The sequence below is a fragment of the Schistocerca americana genome, chromosome 2 (assembly GCF_021461395.2).
Source record: "Schistocerca americana isolate TAMUIC-IGC-003095 chromosome 2, iqSchAmer2.1, whole genome shotgun sequence".
NCBI classification, from domain to species: Eukaryota; Metazoa; Arthropoda; class Insecta; order Orthoptera; family Acrididae; genus Schistocerca; species Schistocerca americana.
This window is the reverse complement of record NC_060120.1, coordinates 722,191,683-722,204,033: the sequence shown is the minus strand read 5'-3', so window position 1 is coordinate 722,204,033 and position 12,351 is coordinate 722,191,683.

Genomic DNA, 12,351 nt, shown 5'->3' with positions numbered 1-12,351 from the left:
GACGCACTAGATCGCTTTTGAGTGCAGTGAAACTTTGTTTCCTCGTGCTCCTGCTCAGGAGCATGACGTCACACGGTTTCAAAGCTCGAGCGCAAGTGGTCGTTTGGCCGTTGTCGGTTGCTGTCGGTCACTTATTGCTAACGCCCCAGATGTGGAAGACTGGTACACATCGCCCCAGCAATTGAATACAGATATCACTTAGCTCTACACTCGCATCTTCTGATTAAAGTAATTGGCGTGTTTAACAATCTCTACAGCCTCTCAGTATATCGTGTCGTAATGCCTGGTCGTGGGGACTGTTGACCTAAGCAGTTTGGTCCCTTAGGAATTCACCCAAATTTGCCTGGTCGTGGCAGCCAAGACGTCAGTCCTATCAAATCGAATCAGAGAGTCTCCTGGCAGCAAAGCGTGTTCCGTAATAGTTGATCTATTCGTCACACACGCCTCCACTAGTACACGCTGCTCTGAAAATTCCTGCTTTTTCCAGTGTCTTTTTATCATCCTTGACCGACTTAAGATGGATGTTCCTGTGTCTCTCGGGTGGGTTTGTACACTAGGGTGACATTGCGTTTCCCTCCAGAAGTTCCCAGGGAGATCAGTGACATTATTAATGAACAGCAGGAAAACTTAGGATTTTGCACACGGTAACACGTCCATGCGATCCTTACGAGGCGGTCTTAACACGGTTTACATTTCAGCTGATGAATACTGATTGTTCTTAGGTCTTCAACCATCAGGTTGGTAATCAACAGTTCTCTATGTATTTCTGTCTTCGGCCTTCCTGCTCATAGCGGTATAGGGGGTGCAACTGGCATCCTCCTTGATCCGGTTAATGTATTCTGGTCGCAGTCTGCCTCTGGTATTTTTCCCTTCTACTGTGCCTTCAATAATTTTAATTATACCATTATGTCCCAGCAGATGCCCGACCCTTATGTCCCTTCTGTGTTCGATTATCTTCAGGAGACAAGGCTTCCCTTCCTCCACTCTGCGGAGCAACTCTGCATTTGATATCTTGTCTGCCCACGAGATCTTGAGCATACGTGGTAGCACCACGTTTCGAAGGCTGTTATTTTATGTTTTTCTGCTTTTTCGAATGTCCGTGTTTCACTTCCGTGCAGCAGCACTCTCCAGACAAACTTGTTTATGAGGGTTTACCTGAGATGTTTCGCTATGATGGTGCATACAATGAGGTTTCTTCTCTTGTTAAAACTAGTTTTTGCATGGTACATTCGGCCTGCAACATCTTTCCTTGACCTGCTGTCTGGTTAATTTTACACCCTAGGTAGGCAAATAATTCGACGGTATCCAGTCGCTCATTGTTAAGTGAGCAAACGGTGTCTTGTCTGCTCACCATTAAGAGTTTGGTTTTACCTTTATTAAGTTTCGTATTATATGGATTCCATCTTGGCCAACATCACTTCTAGTTCTGAATCTTCACTTAATAATGTGACAAATCTCAGCATGTCTTCTTATCATGAACTTTAATTCATAAAATGTCTCCTTGTTTCTCCCTAGATTATTTATTTGCCCCTCAATGTATCCACTGAACACGACAGGAGGGAATGATCAGGTCGTACACCTGCTTAATATAATAACTTTTTTCATGTTCTCCACACCTTATCACAGTCAACTTTATGTGAAGCTCTCTCAGCATCTCAAAAAGCTATCGCCAGTCTACCCTCTCAAATGGTGTTTCTAAGTCGATGAAGGCAATGTGTATGTCTTTACCCTTAGCCTTTTTCAAGAATTAATCGTACGTCGAGTATCGCTTCTCGTCTTCCTGCACCTTTTCTGAAGCCAAACTGGTCATCCGTGATCACTGCATACACTATGTGGTCAAAAGTATCCGGACACCTGGCTGAAAATTACTTAAAAGTTCGTGGCGCCCTCCATCGTTAATGCTGGGATTCAGTGTGGTGTTAGCCCACCCTTAGCCTAAACGACAGATTCCACTCTCGGAGGCATCATTTAGGTGCCGGAAGTTTTTTTGTGGAATGGCAGACCATTCTTCACGGAGTGCTGCACTGAGAAGATTTATCGATGTCGGTCGGTGAGGCCTGGCACGAAGTCGGCGTTCCAAAACATCCCAAAGGTGTTCTGTAGGATTCAGGTCAGGACTCTGTTCAGACCAGTCCATTACAGGGATGTTATTGTTGTGAAACCACTCCGCCACAGGCCGTGCATTACGAACAGGTTGGCTGGCTCTGAGCACTATGGGACTTAACAGCTATGGTCATCAGTCCCCTAGAACTTAGAACTACTTAAACCTAACTAACCTAAGGACATCACACAACACCAAAACATTACGAACAGGTTCTCGATCCTGTTTAAAGATACAATCGCCATCCCCGAATTGCTCTTCAACACTGGGAAGCAAGAAAGTACTTAAGACATCAGTGTAGGCCTGTGCTGTGATAGTGCCACGCAAAACAACAAGGGGTGCAAGCCGCCCCCCCCCCCCTCCATAAAAAACACGGACCAACCATAACACACGCGGGCAGATGAGGTTCACCGGACATTCGCCATACCCACACCCTGGCATCGGATCACCACATTGTGTACCGTGATTCGTCACTTCACACAACGTTTTTCCACTGTTCAGTCGTCCAATGTTTACGCTCCTTACACAAAGCGACGCGTCGTTTGGCTTTTACGGCCTAATGTGTAGCTTATTAGCAGCCGCTTGACCACGAAATCCAAGCTTTCTCACATCCCGCCTAACTGTCATAGTTCTTGCAGTGGATCCTGATGCAATTTGGAATTCCTGAGTGATGGTCTGGATAGATGTCCGCCAGTTATACATTACGACCCTCTTCAAGTGTCGGCGGTCTCTGTCAGTCAACAGACGAGGTCGGCCTGTACGCTTTTGTGCTGTACGTGTCCCTTCACGTTTCCACTTCACTATCACATCGAAAAACAGCGGATCTAGGGGAGTTTAGGAGTGTGGAAATCTCTCGTACAGACTTTTGACACAAGTGACACCCAATCACTTGACCTTGTTAGAAGCCCGTCAGTTCCGTGGAACGCCCCATTCTGCTCTCTCACGATGTCTAATGACCACTGATATGGAATAGCTGGCAGTAGGAAGCAGCACAAAGAACCTAATATGAAAAACATATGTTTCTGGGGGTGTCCGTATACTTTTGATCAGATAGTGTATGTCCTGGCTCCTACACGCCGTAGAATGATAGCAGTCAAGATCTTCGAGGCGTGTGTTACCAAACCTGTGTTGTTCACATTTGTCCGCAGATGCTCTCTTTGGTATAGGGGAGATACTCTCACCCTGCGTCGAGGAGCTCCAGTTCTCTACCCGCTAACGTTTTCGTAATATCGCACTTTTTGCCTCCTGACACGATGGTTATGATCGTCGAAAGCGTGATGTTTAGCTGGAACTCGATGCAGGTGATGTGCCGATGTCTTTTGATTATTCGTTGTGCTGTACTTGAAAAAAATTGTAAGAACATGCAAGAAAACAGTAAAACATATCAAGCAGAAAGCAACATGGATCATTTTGCGAATATGAGTGTAAAACAGTTTCAGCCACTTTTAAAAATAGTTCGAGCACCACATCAGACCTGATTATTCTGAGTTTCAGAGTCTCAGTATAAGATACGGGTTTATAAATTAAACCTGTGAAAATCTTGTTTAGGGTGCAAAAGAGTGGTGTTACTGAGACTCACAGTGGCTTATAGTGCACGTCAGTGAGGACGCTTCTGGTAGTACTGTCTACCATGATCACTTACATGGTGATTCCTTGATGGCTGTACAAATTTTCAGTTGTGATGAAGAAGGGAAACTGTGTCAATTTGACGTCAGGGACCCTGGTGGAGAAAAGACTGTGTCGAAAGTTATTGGCTAAAATCGTTCTGATACGTCTGAGAGTGCAGTGTATTACCGGTACTGTTCTTCCTAAGCTTGGTAGGCAGCTTTCAGACGTGGCAGTGTGGACAAAACAAGGAATAGAAGTCAAGTAAACATATGCTCTAAAATGCATACCTTCATAGCTATGAGCACTTGTCCACTGTGAAATACCTCTCTTCTGCCGAACAAGTCCTCATAGCTGTTACAGTGTGCATTTTAGACTCGATATTTACCGGAGTTTTGTTTTGGTCCATACTTACAAAAATGTGGAAACCAGAGACGTCGCAGTGGAAGAGATGTATTACAGAATCGAAGATAAAAAAGTGCTCATAGCTTTTAAGGTAAGCATTTTAGAGCTCATCTTAAGAAGACATTTTTTTTGTTTTTTTGTCCATTCTGCCATAACTGAAAATTAACACCCTACACTCTATGCAAGTACAGTATTCGTACATGTATTGCTCTGCCATTGGTATCGGAACGATTTTCGCTTATAACTTTTGTCTTGGTCGTTTGTAGATCAATGCCCCTCACCTCAGACTATAATCCCTGAAAGGTTGTATCATCATCACGGAATCGCTCTGAAGATGCGATGGCCTTGAAATAATAGCAGACATGGGTCAGTCTTATCACAGGACGACTTACTCATTGTTTCTGACCAAATAGACAGTAAAATCTCGGTTATTAATATCGAAGAGACAAATTAATCTATCTAATTTGATATTTTCTCACCCAAGCTGTATGGGAACGTAGAGAGCTCGTAGCACTTCAGTGTGAAATGTTGGAGCACAGCCAGTGCTGAGCGGTGAAGAATTAAAGTGTACAGAAAATTCATAAGAAGTAATGTCAGTCAGGGAATGTGAAACGAAACATCTAACAAATTATTTTCAAGACAGTAGAATTTTTTCAAGACTGCGACCTAGACGATATTTTTTCTTGAGGCGCTGCTCGCATGTACGAAAGAACTATCATTGGCAGAAGCCACACAGAATGTCGGTTACGGTGTAACGTACAATTGACAACGAGGCTTTTAGAGGCGGAAATACAAGTGTATGGATTCAAGGTGGGAGAGGAAGTGTAACTCTATTCACGCCGCTTTTTCTCTGAAAGTTAGTCACATCACAGAACAAGGGCCTATTTATGTTGCAGTATTTGCAGCTGAATACATTCTCCAAAATCAATTTGAAATGTGTTAGTCAATCAGCTGACAGGAGGGTTACTGCCACGAGCTATCGCATAAGCTGCAACGATGAATATACGAAAGCGTGCTGAAAAGTAATACCTCCGAGTTACGTCACTAACCCCTATTTTACACGCTACAATTCGGAGCCCTCTAGCGGCAGAGTTTTAAGGGGTGAAAACTCTTAAAGTGTTTTTAAATAAACTTAATGTTGTTAACATTCTACATCTTTATTCTTTATGTCTACATAACTGCAGCCCTCTGCCGCAAGAGCGCTGCGAATTGTAGCGTCCAAAATGGCGGTGAGTAACGTAACGATATCGGTGCGTGACAAACAGCGAGCAGTAATCGAGTGTCGAATTCGAAAAGTTCGTCCACACAACATGACAGTGCTAGACCACACACTAACGCTGCAATATCTGCAACAATCCGATGTCTTTGCTTCAGTGTAACGGATCATTCTCTATACAGTCTTGACTTGACCTCGTCCGATTTTCACCTGTTTCCAAAATTGAACACTTTCACTTTGTCAGTGATGTAGCGGCGCAAGCAGGGGTATGGTTATGGCTGCGTTAAATAAGTCAGAAAGTCTACAGTGACGGTATCAACCAAATTGTTTTTCGTTGGGAGACGTGTTCGTCACCAGTTGAGAAAGGAATATGTACATGAAGAATAACGATTGTTTTATTTGAAAAGATTGAAGAGTTTTCACATTAAAAAATTCAGAGGCATTCCTTTCCTGCACGCTGTCATAACTAAGGGATGAGCTGTGAATATGAGTGAAAGCCAGCGTGAAATCAAATACAAAACCCTCCGTGAACATTTACCGTGGTTTATCCATTAGTACACAAACTGTGATCGTCCTACGAGGACGAGAAGGAGAAGAACTATTTTGACGAACATTTCTTCTAGAAGCCAATGAAATCTCTAATACTGTAACCACCTTCTAATTGCTGTTTCTCTCTCGCAAATGTTGGAATTAATATTCGCAGCTCATGCTGATAACACCAAAATATATCGCCGTAGCCGGCCGCGGTGGCCGAGCGGTTCTCGGCGCTTCAGTCCAGAACCGCGCTACTGCTACGGTCGCCACGGCATGGATTTGTGTGATGTCCTCAGGTTAGTTAGGTTTAAGTAGTTCTAAGTTCTAGGGGACTGACGACCTCAGATATTAAGTCCCATAGTGCTCAGAGCCATTTGAACCATTTTTATAGCACCGTATTTGCTTTACGGCGTTGGCATTAGACTTTCCGAGTAAACCGTCTTTCTTCCTTTGTAGCTGACACCGTCAGAATTAATGCCAAACGTACGTAGGAATGTAAACCTGTTAACAAGTCGGCTTTTGGTTTTAACACAATAGGGCTTTATCGGGAATGGCTCCAACAGGAGTAATACGCTCTTGTTGTCCTCCGCTGTTTGAATTCATTTACTCACCGACTGAAAAGGAAACACACAGCTTAAAGTGGATTCTGAACCAAAGTGTAACATAGGCAACAGGAATTATAAACAAACATGCTATAAAATCTTTCTCCGCAAGTGGACGTCGAACTTGTTGAATGACGAGCGTACCTTCTGTTGCTTTATACTCGTATTTATACTGCGACCATTTGCTATATAAAGATTTTTTAAGTTAGTTTTCCATTACATTTTATTCTAAGTGCAGCTGGTCGCTGGGACCATGGCACTCGTGGAGATAGATGGAAGTATGTGGATTCTGCGTTTCTATGTACATAATTGAAGGGTTTCAATGTTATTTTGAAATTTATATATTATTTCATTCCTGAAGTAAATATATCACTTTAAAACAATCTATTACATACCAGTATGGAGAAAACAGCACTAAGATGCACCTTGTTTAACATCATCCGTACAAACACGCAACTTAAACGCTAATAATTACACGTTATGAAGTACGACACTCTTCAACAGGTCAAAAACGATCATATTACAGTCAGTAGTCGACAGATGTTGTATATAGCTACCCCAACATTTTTTTACCTCAAGTGTGCAAATATTAGGCGCAGTTCATTTACTTATTGAAATTATGTTCATGCGAAAGAGAGGAAGGTGTGACTTTTATGTAAGTACAAGGGTCTTTCAATAAGTATGCTTCATTATTTTTTTTTGAACATTTTTATTCTTAAAATTAGAAGCTGGTGGCAACTGAGCCAACATTTATTTTACGTGTACTACTGTCTACGCAGTATACGAGTATACCACGTTTTCTGTTATTACACCAGTGTTGTCATAGACCATGTATTGCCTCCTCGTAAAAGCTTCTGTTGTGGACTCGTAGCAATGTTTTCACTGCATGAATTACGCTATCATCATACTGAAAGTGTGGCCCACGTAGAGAGTCCTCAAGCGGTCCAAAGAATTGTTAGTCCGACGGCGTCACGTGTGGGCTGTGGGGAGGCTGAGGCATTTATGTCCACCAGTTTGGCGATATGCTCCCAGTTCTGAGAACTGTGTATGGGCAGGCTTTGTCTGGCTGGAGTACAATTTTTCAAAATTTCTGGCTGACTAAACACGTCGGAAACGACTCATTAATTTGTTCTGAGGCCTCTGAATTAATGGTTATCACTTTTAGCAACATAGCCACGAGGAGTACACCATCTCTAACCCAAAAGACTCTCCTCACGGCTTTACCAACGGAAGGAGCTGTCTTGAATTTCTTCTTTCTTTGGTGATTGCGAGTGGTGCCACTCCAGTGGCTCTTTTTTTTCCTTCTTCTTCTTTCGGCTCAAAGTGATTTACTCAGGTTTCATCACCCGTTACAATCCATGACGGAAACTGCTGTAGCATTTCACATACAATTTCCTTTCTTTGAATCTTGTCAGCATACGTGGAACCCATCTTGAGCACACTTTTGAGTATTTCATCATTACACATGCACTTCCAGTGCTCTGCGGAAGCCGCAGAGTCTGTTGTCGAGCTATGATGTACTGGTACGCATGAATGCGATTCACCTTGTCTGGCGCATTGGCTTTGACAGAACGTCCCGAACGTGGCCGATTATGGCACTCAGTTTCTGCACTTCCTGACGTTTTAACTTCCTTTACCCATCGCTCATCAGTATTCGTACCAGCTGCGTCACTGCCACACACTGTGCACAAACGTTAATGGATATTCACAACAGTTAATTTTCCCGCAACCAAAATATGACTTACAGAATGTTGCCTGTAACGACTGTCTTGCATATATGCAATTCCCGTGGTCCACTGAGGCTCTGCCAAGATTGACCTGCTAGCTGCGCGGTCAAACGCGCTGCTACCCAAACTAGCCGGCACGGTAGCTCAGCGTGTTCGGTCAGAGAGCCGGTTGGCCTCTGTAATAAAAAACTGAGTGGAAGGATCAACCACCGAACTTAAACAGGATGTCTTGCGACGTCCGCACCGACCAAACACAACGATCAATAACGAACAAAATGAAAAAAAAAAGGCGGGAAGCGTGCCGGTCCCCGGAACGAATCCACCCGGGGGATTAGTGTCGAGGTACGGTGTGCCGGACAGCCTGTGGATGGTTTTTAAGGCGATTTTTCATCTACCTCGGCGAATGTGGGCTGGTTCCCCTTATTCCGCCTCCGTTATACTGTGTCGGCGGTTGATGCGCGAACACTGTCCCCACGTATGCAGACACCATAATTATTCTACCACGCAAACGGTTGATTGTTCGTCTGGGGGGGGGGGGGGGTTCCACTCTGTGTGAAATAAAATATTATTTATAAATAATAATAAATCTTCACTAGTATGGGGAAATACAACTCAGCTTTGCAGCTTACATGGAGACTGCGATATGCAATTACGAATATATGTACTTGTCAATAGTAAATCTAGCACAAAGAAAACTCTAGATCCTTATGGATGCCTCTATGAACAGGACGAGGTAAAAATAAAATTTATTATATAAAGAAATCTAAGATAGTATCGGAAAAAATACATTTTCGATATAATCTCAAATTGAGACTGCGATACCTAAATTCAGCTACAACATGAATCTCCCGTTATATGTCACGCAAATCATATAACCAATCGTCGTGTCAGCCCCGCGGGGTAGCCGCGCGGTCTTGGGCGTCCTGTCACGGTGCTCGTGGCTCCCCCCGTCGGATGTTCGAGTTCTCCTTCGGGCATGGGTGTGTGTGTGTGTGTGTTATCCTTAGCGTAAGTTAGTTTAAATTAGATTAAGTAGTGTGTAAGCTTAGGGACCGATGACCTCATCAGTTTGGTCCCATAAGATCTTACCACAAATTTCCAAAAATCGTCGTGTCCTCAGAAAGCAACCGATTCAGTATTTAATTAACAGAAACTCAAATGCATCTAATCACGTCACTAAAAAACTAACATACGCAAATAATAATTACAATTAAAGGATACGTAGGAGTGCTAACGAATAGTAGAGGAAAGTGCCCTAAAGTAGACTCACCGCTCCCCTAAATTGTACACCCTCCTCTCCTTGCTCTTCATTCTCCTTAACTCTAGTGACGCCAAACGTCACTAGTAGTACAGGCTTCTATCAATCCTGCAGCGGAGTGCATAAATAACCCCCTCTAATTGTTACTTAACTCGCAATTAAAGGTTTTGACAGACGAAAATGTTCTTACATTGTGCTAAATTTTTCGTTATTTCTCCTAGATATTGGCAATTAAGCCTTTTAACCTGTATATGTTCTTGAATATTAAGGTTTAAGATTAATACTTATAATCAAACCGGCTCATTTAGACGTTTGGTTAAAAGTTTACTGAGTTAACAAAATGAAGGCTTAGTTGCGCAAATTGGTCCCCATCAGTTGCTTATACTTGACCTCCAACTTTTTCAGTTTTTAAAGTGTGCTTGTATTGGTACACACTTTTATTCTTTCGGAATTCTCTTGCAGATTCCAAGAAGATAATTTAGAAGGTTGATCAAAGAAAGTGGAGTCCATCTAAAAAGACTAAATCTAATGATGTAGGTCAGAGAAAGATGATTGGCTGGAAGTAGGCCAGTAAACAATGTGATGTTCCAAAAACAACACTTATGTATTTGTCCGACATGATTGACGTACGGCGCATCTGCGGAAGCAGTAAAAAACGAAAAGGGGCAGGCGTACAATTTTGGGTAAAGATCTTGAAAAATAGGTGATTTACTGTTGTCTTGCTACGGAAATTTTCTTTGGGCTTATTTGCAATTGAGTGTTTACAGTGGCCGTAAAACTGGCAGAGAGAAATAACAGTGAACACCCATTAAGAGACGAAATTTCTGGCAAAAACAGGTTAGCCTTTTTTAAACGTGACAAAGCCAAATTTTCGGACACAGAGCTTGCAGGTATACTCTGCACAGGACCTTGGGTTGAACAAAGAAAACAGGCATTCTATATCTTTACTGAACTAATCATATTATATTTCGTCTGAAACTATATTATGTCTTCTCTGACTAAATTTTTTTTCTAATGTTTTTAACGGTCTTTTGAGTCATCAGTATTCTGACTAAAACTTGTAAAAAACAGTGTTCATCCACAAATGTCATTTATTAACAATATGACTGGTTTCGGCCTCTACTAGTATGCCATCTTCAGATAATGCACTGTAAAAAAAAGTTTAAAAGTACTTATTTACATATGGAAGTCAGAAAATATTTAAAAAATATACATTCAAATGGTGTATTGTTACCCATTCGGTTGTCGATAACGATGGTTGGAACAGCAGTGCTAACCCCAATCGCAAAACTCCTTTCGGAGGTTGAACAGCCATGGGTTACACAAAGTGAAAGACGGGGCGCATTAGCCGCAAGACGTCAATGTCAGCCAATGGGAAGCGACTTAACGTCGTATGTCAAGATTTGAAGTCCGTTTTTAAAAATGCACATAAATTTAAACGTAAACGGCTGAAAAACAGGTACTCCAATGTCCTATGTACATCGTATACGTTGAAACCAGTTTTATAAACATTAAGTAATTTATGCCAATGTGATACGTCAAAATGCACCCCAGAACGCCATCTGGAGGCAATAGGCAGCATTACGAAGACTCTGTTTACATAATGACTCCTACTACGTCATATATTCGTAATAGAATAAGAGATAAAAAAAATACCTATATTACGATTAAATACACCACTATTCACATTAGCTTAACTCGTTCGTTAAAAATACTGTACAGTAATGCGGAAAATTAGAGGCTACGTGGTACATGAGCGCCATCTCATAGCATCGGTTAGAATGTCTAAGATCTCCATTTCCATGGAGACATCGTCGTTGATATGAATGTCGTTTGCCAAAGCCATATTCGATGGACGCCATGTGATGCCTTGATTACAGTGGTGAATACCAGTCGTCTAAGATGAAAGAGAATGGTGTCACTAGCAGAAGTTGCTCCAGGGTGTTGAAAGTTTTTGTCAACAGCAAGAAGTGGGTGATATTTACAACAAAAAGACCAACTGAATTAAGTAAGCTGAAACAAAAACTGGAAGTTAGAAAATTTTTTTCTCAAGAGGTAAAGTCGACGTATAAAATTGCGTTAAAAAACGTATAAATATCAATCACAAAGATGGAATAAAAAGGTAAACTCATTGATACGGATGTGATGTTTACCAAATCTGTGTCTTTTACGTAGAAGAGACAATTACCTCTAAAATAACCAGGTACTTTTGTAAGATTCATTGTCATTTTACCACTGCATATGACACGCAAAATTCCATTAAAGACAAAACGAAAAGACAGTATGAGGTACAACTAGGAAATCAACTATTCTCTTGTTTCGATAACATCTCCGGCCGCCCGGGGTGGCCGAGCGGTTCTAGGGGCTACAGTCTGGAACCGCGCGACCACTACGGTCGCAGGTTCGAATCCTGCATCGGGCATGGATGTGTGTGATGTCCTTGGGTTAGTTAGGTTTAAGTAGTTCTAAGTTCTAGGGGACTGATGACCTTATAAGTTAAGTCCCATAGTGCTCAGAGCCATTTGAACCATTTGATAACATCTTCGAATAAGTCAAAAAAGGCTCTTTCGCGGAAACCCAACCGATCATTCAAAAGAGCTGAAGGATTATTCTGGCAATGCACAGAAATGTTCAGCGCATAAAGTATTCAGAAGTAAACCTTGAGAGGTAGTGTGCATAATCTCAAGATTGTTCTTGATATCATCTTCTGAATGTTTGCTATTAGTAAGATGTTGTCCTGAAAAGATACTTTTACTTAACTGAAAGATCGTTGTTTCCCAATAATGTTATCTAAGTATCTTCTGACTGGTCTGATACTGCTGCCACGAATTCCTCTTCTGTTCCAACCTTTCCATCTCAGAGTATCACTTGCACCCCTGCGTCCTCAATTATCTGTTCAATGT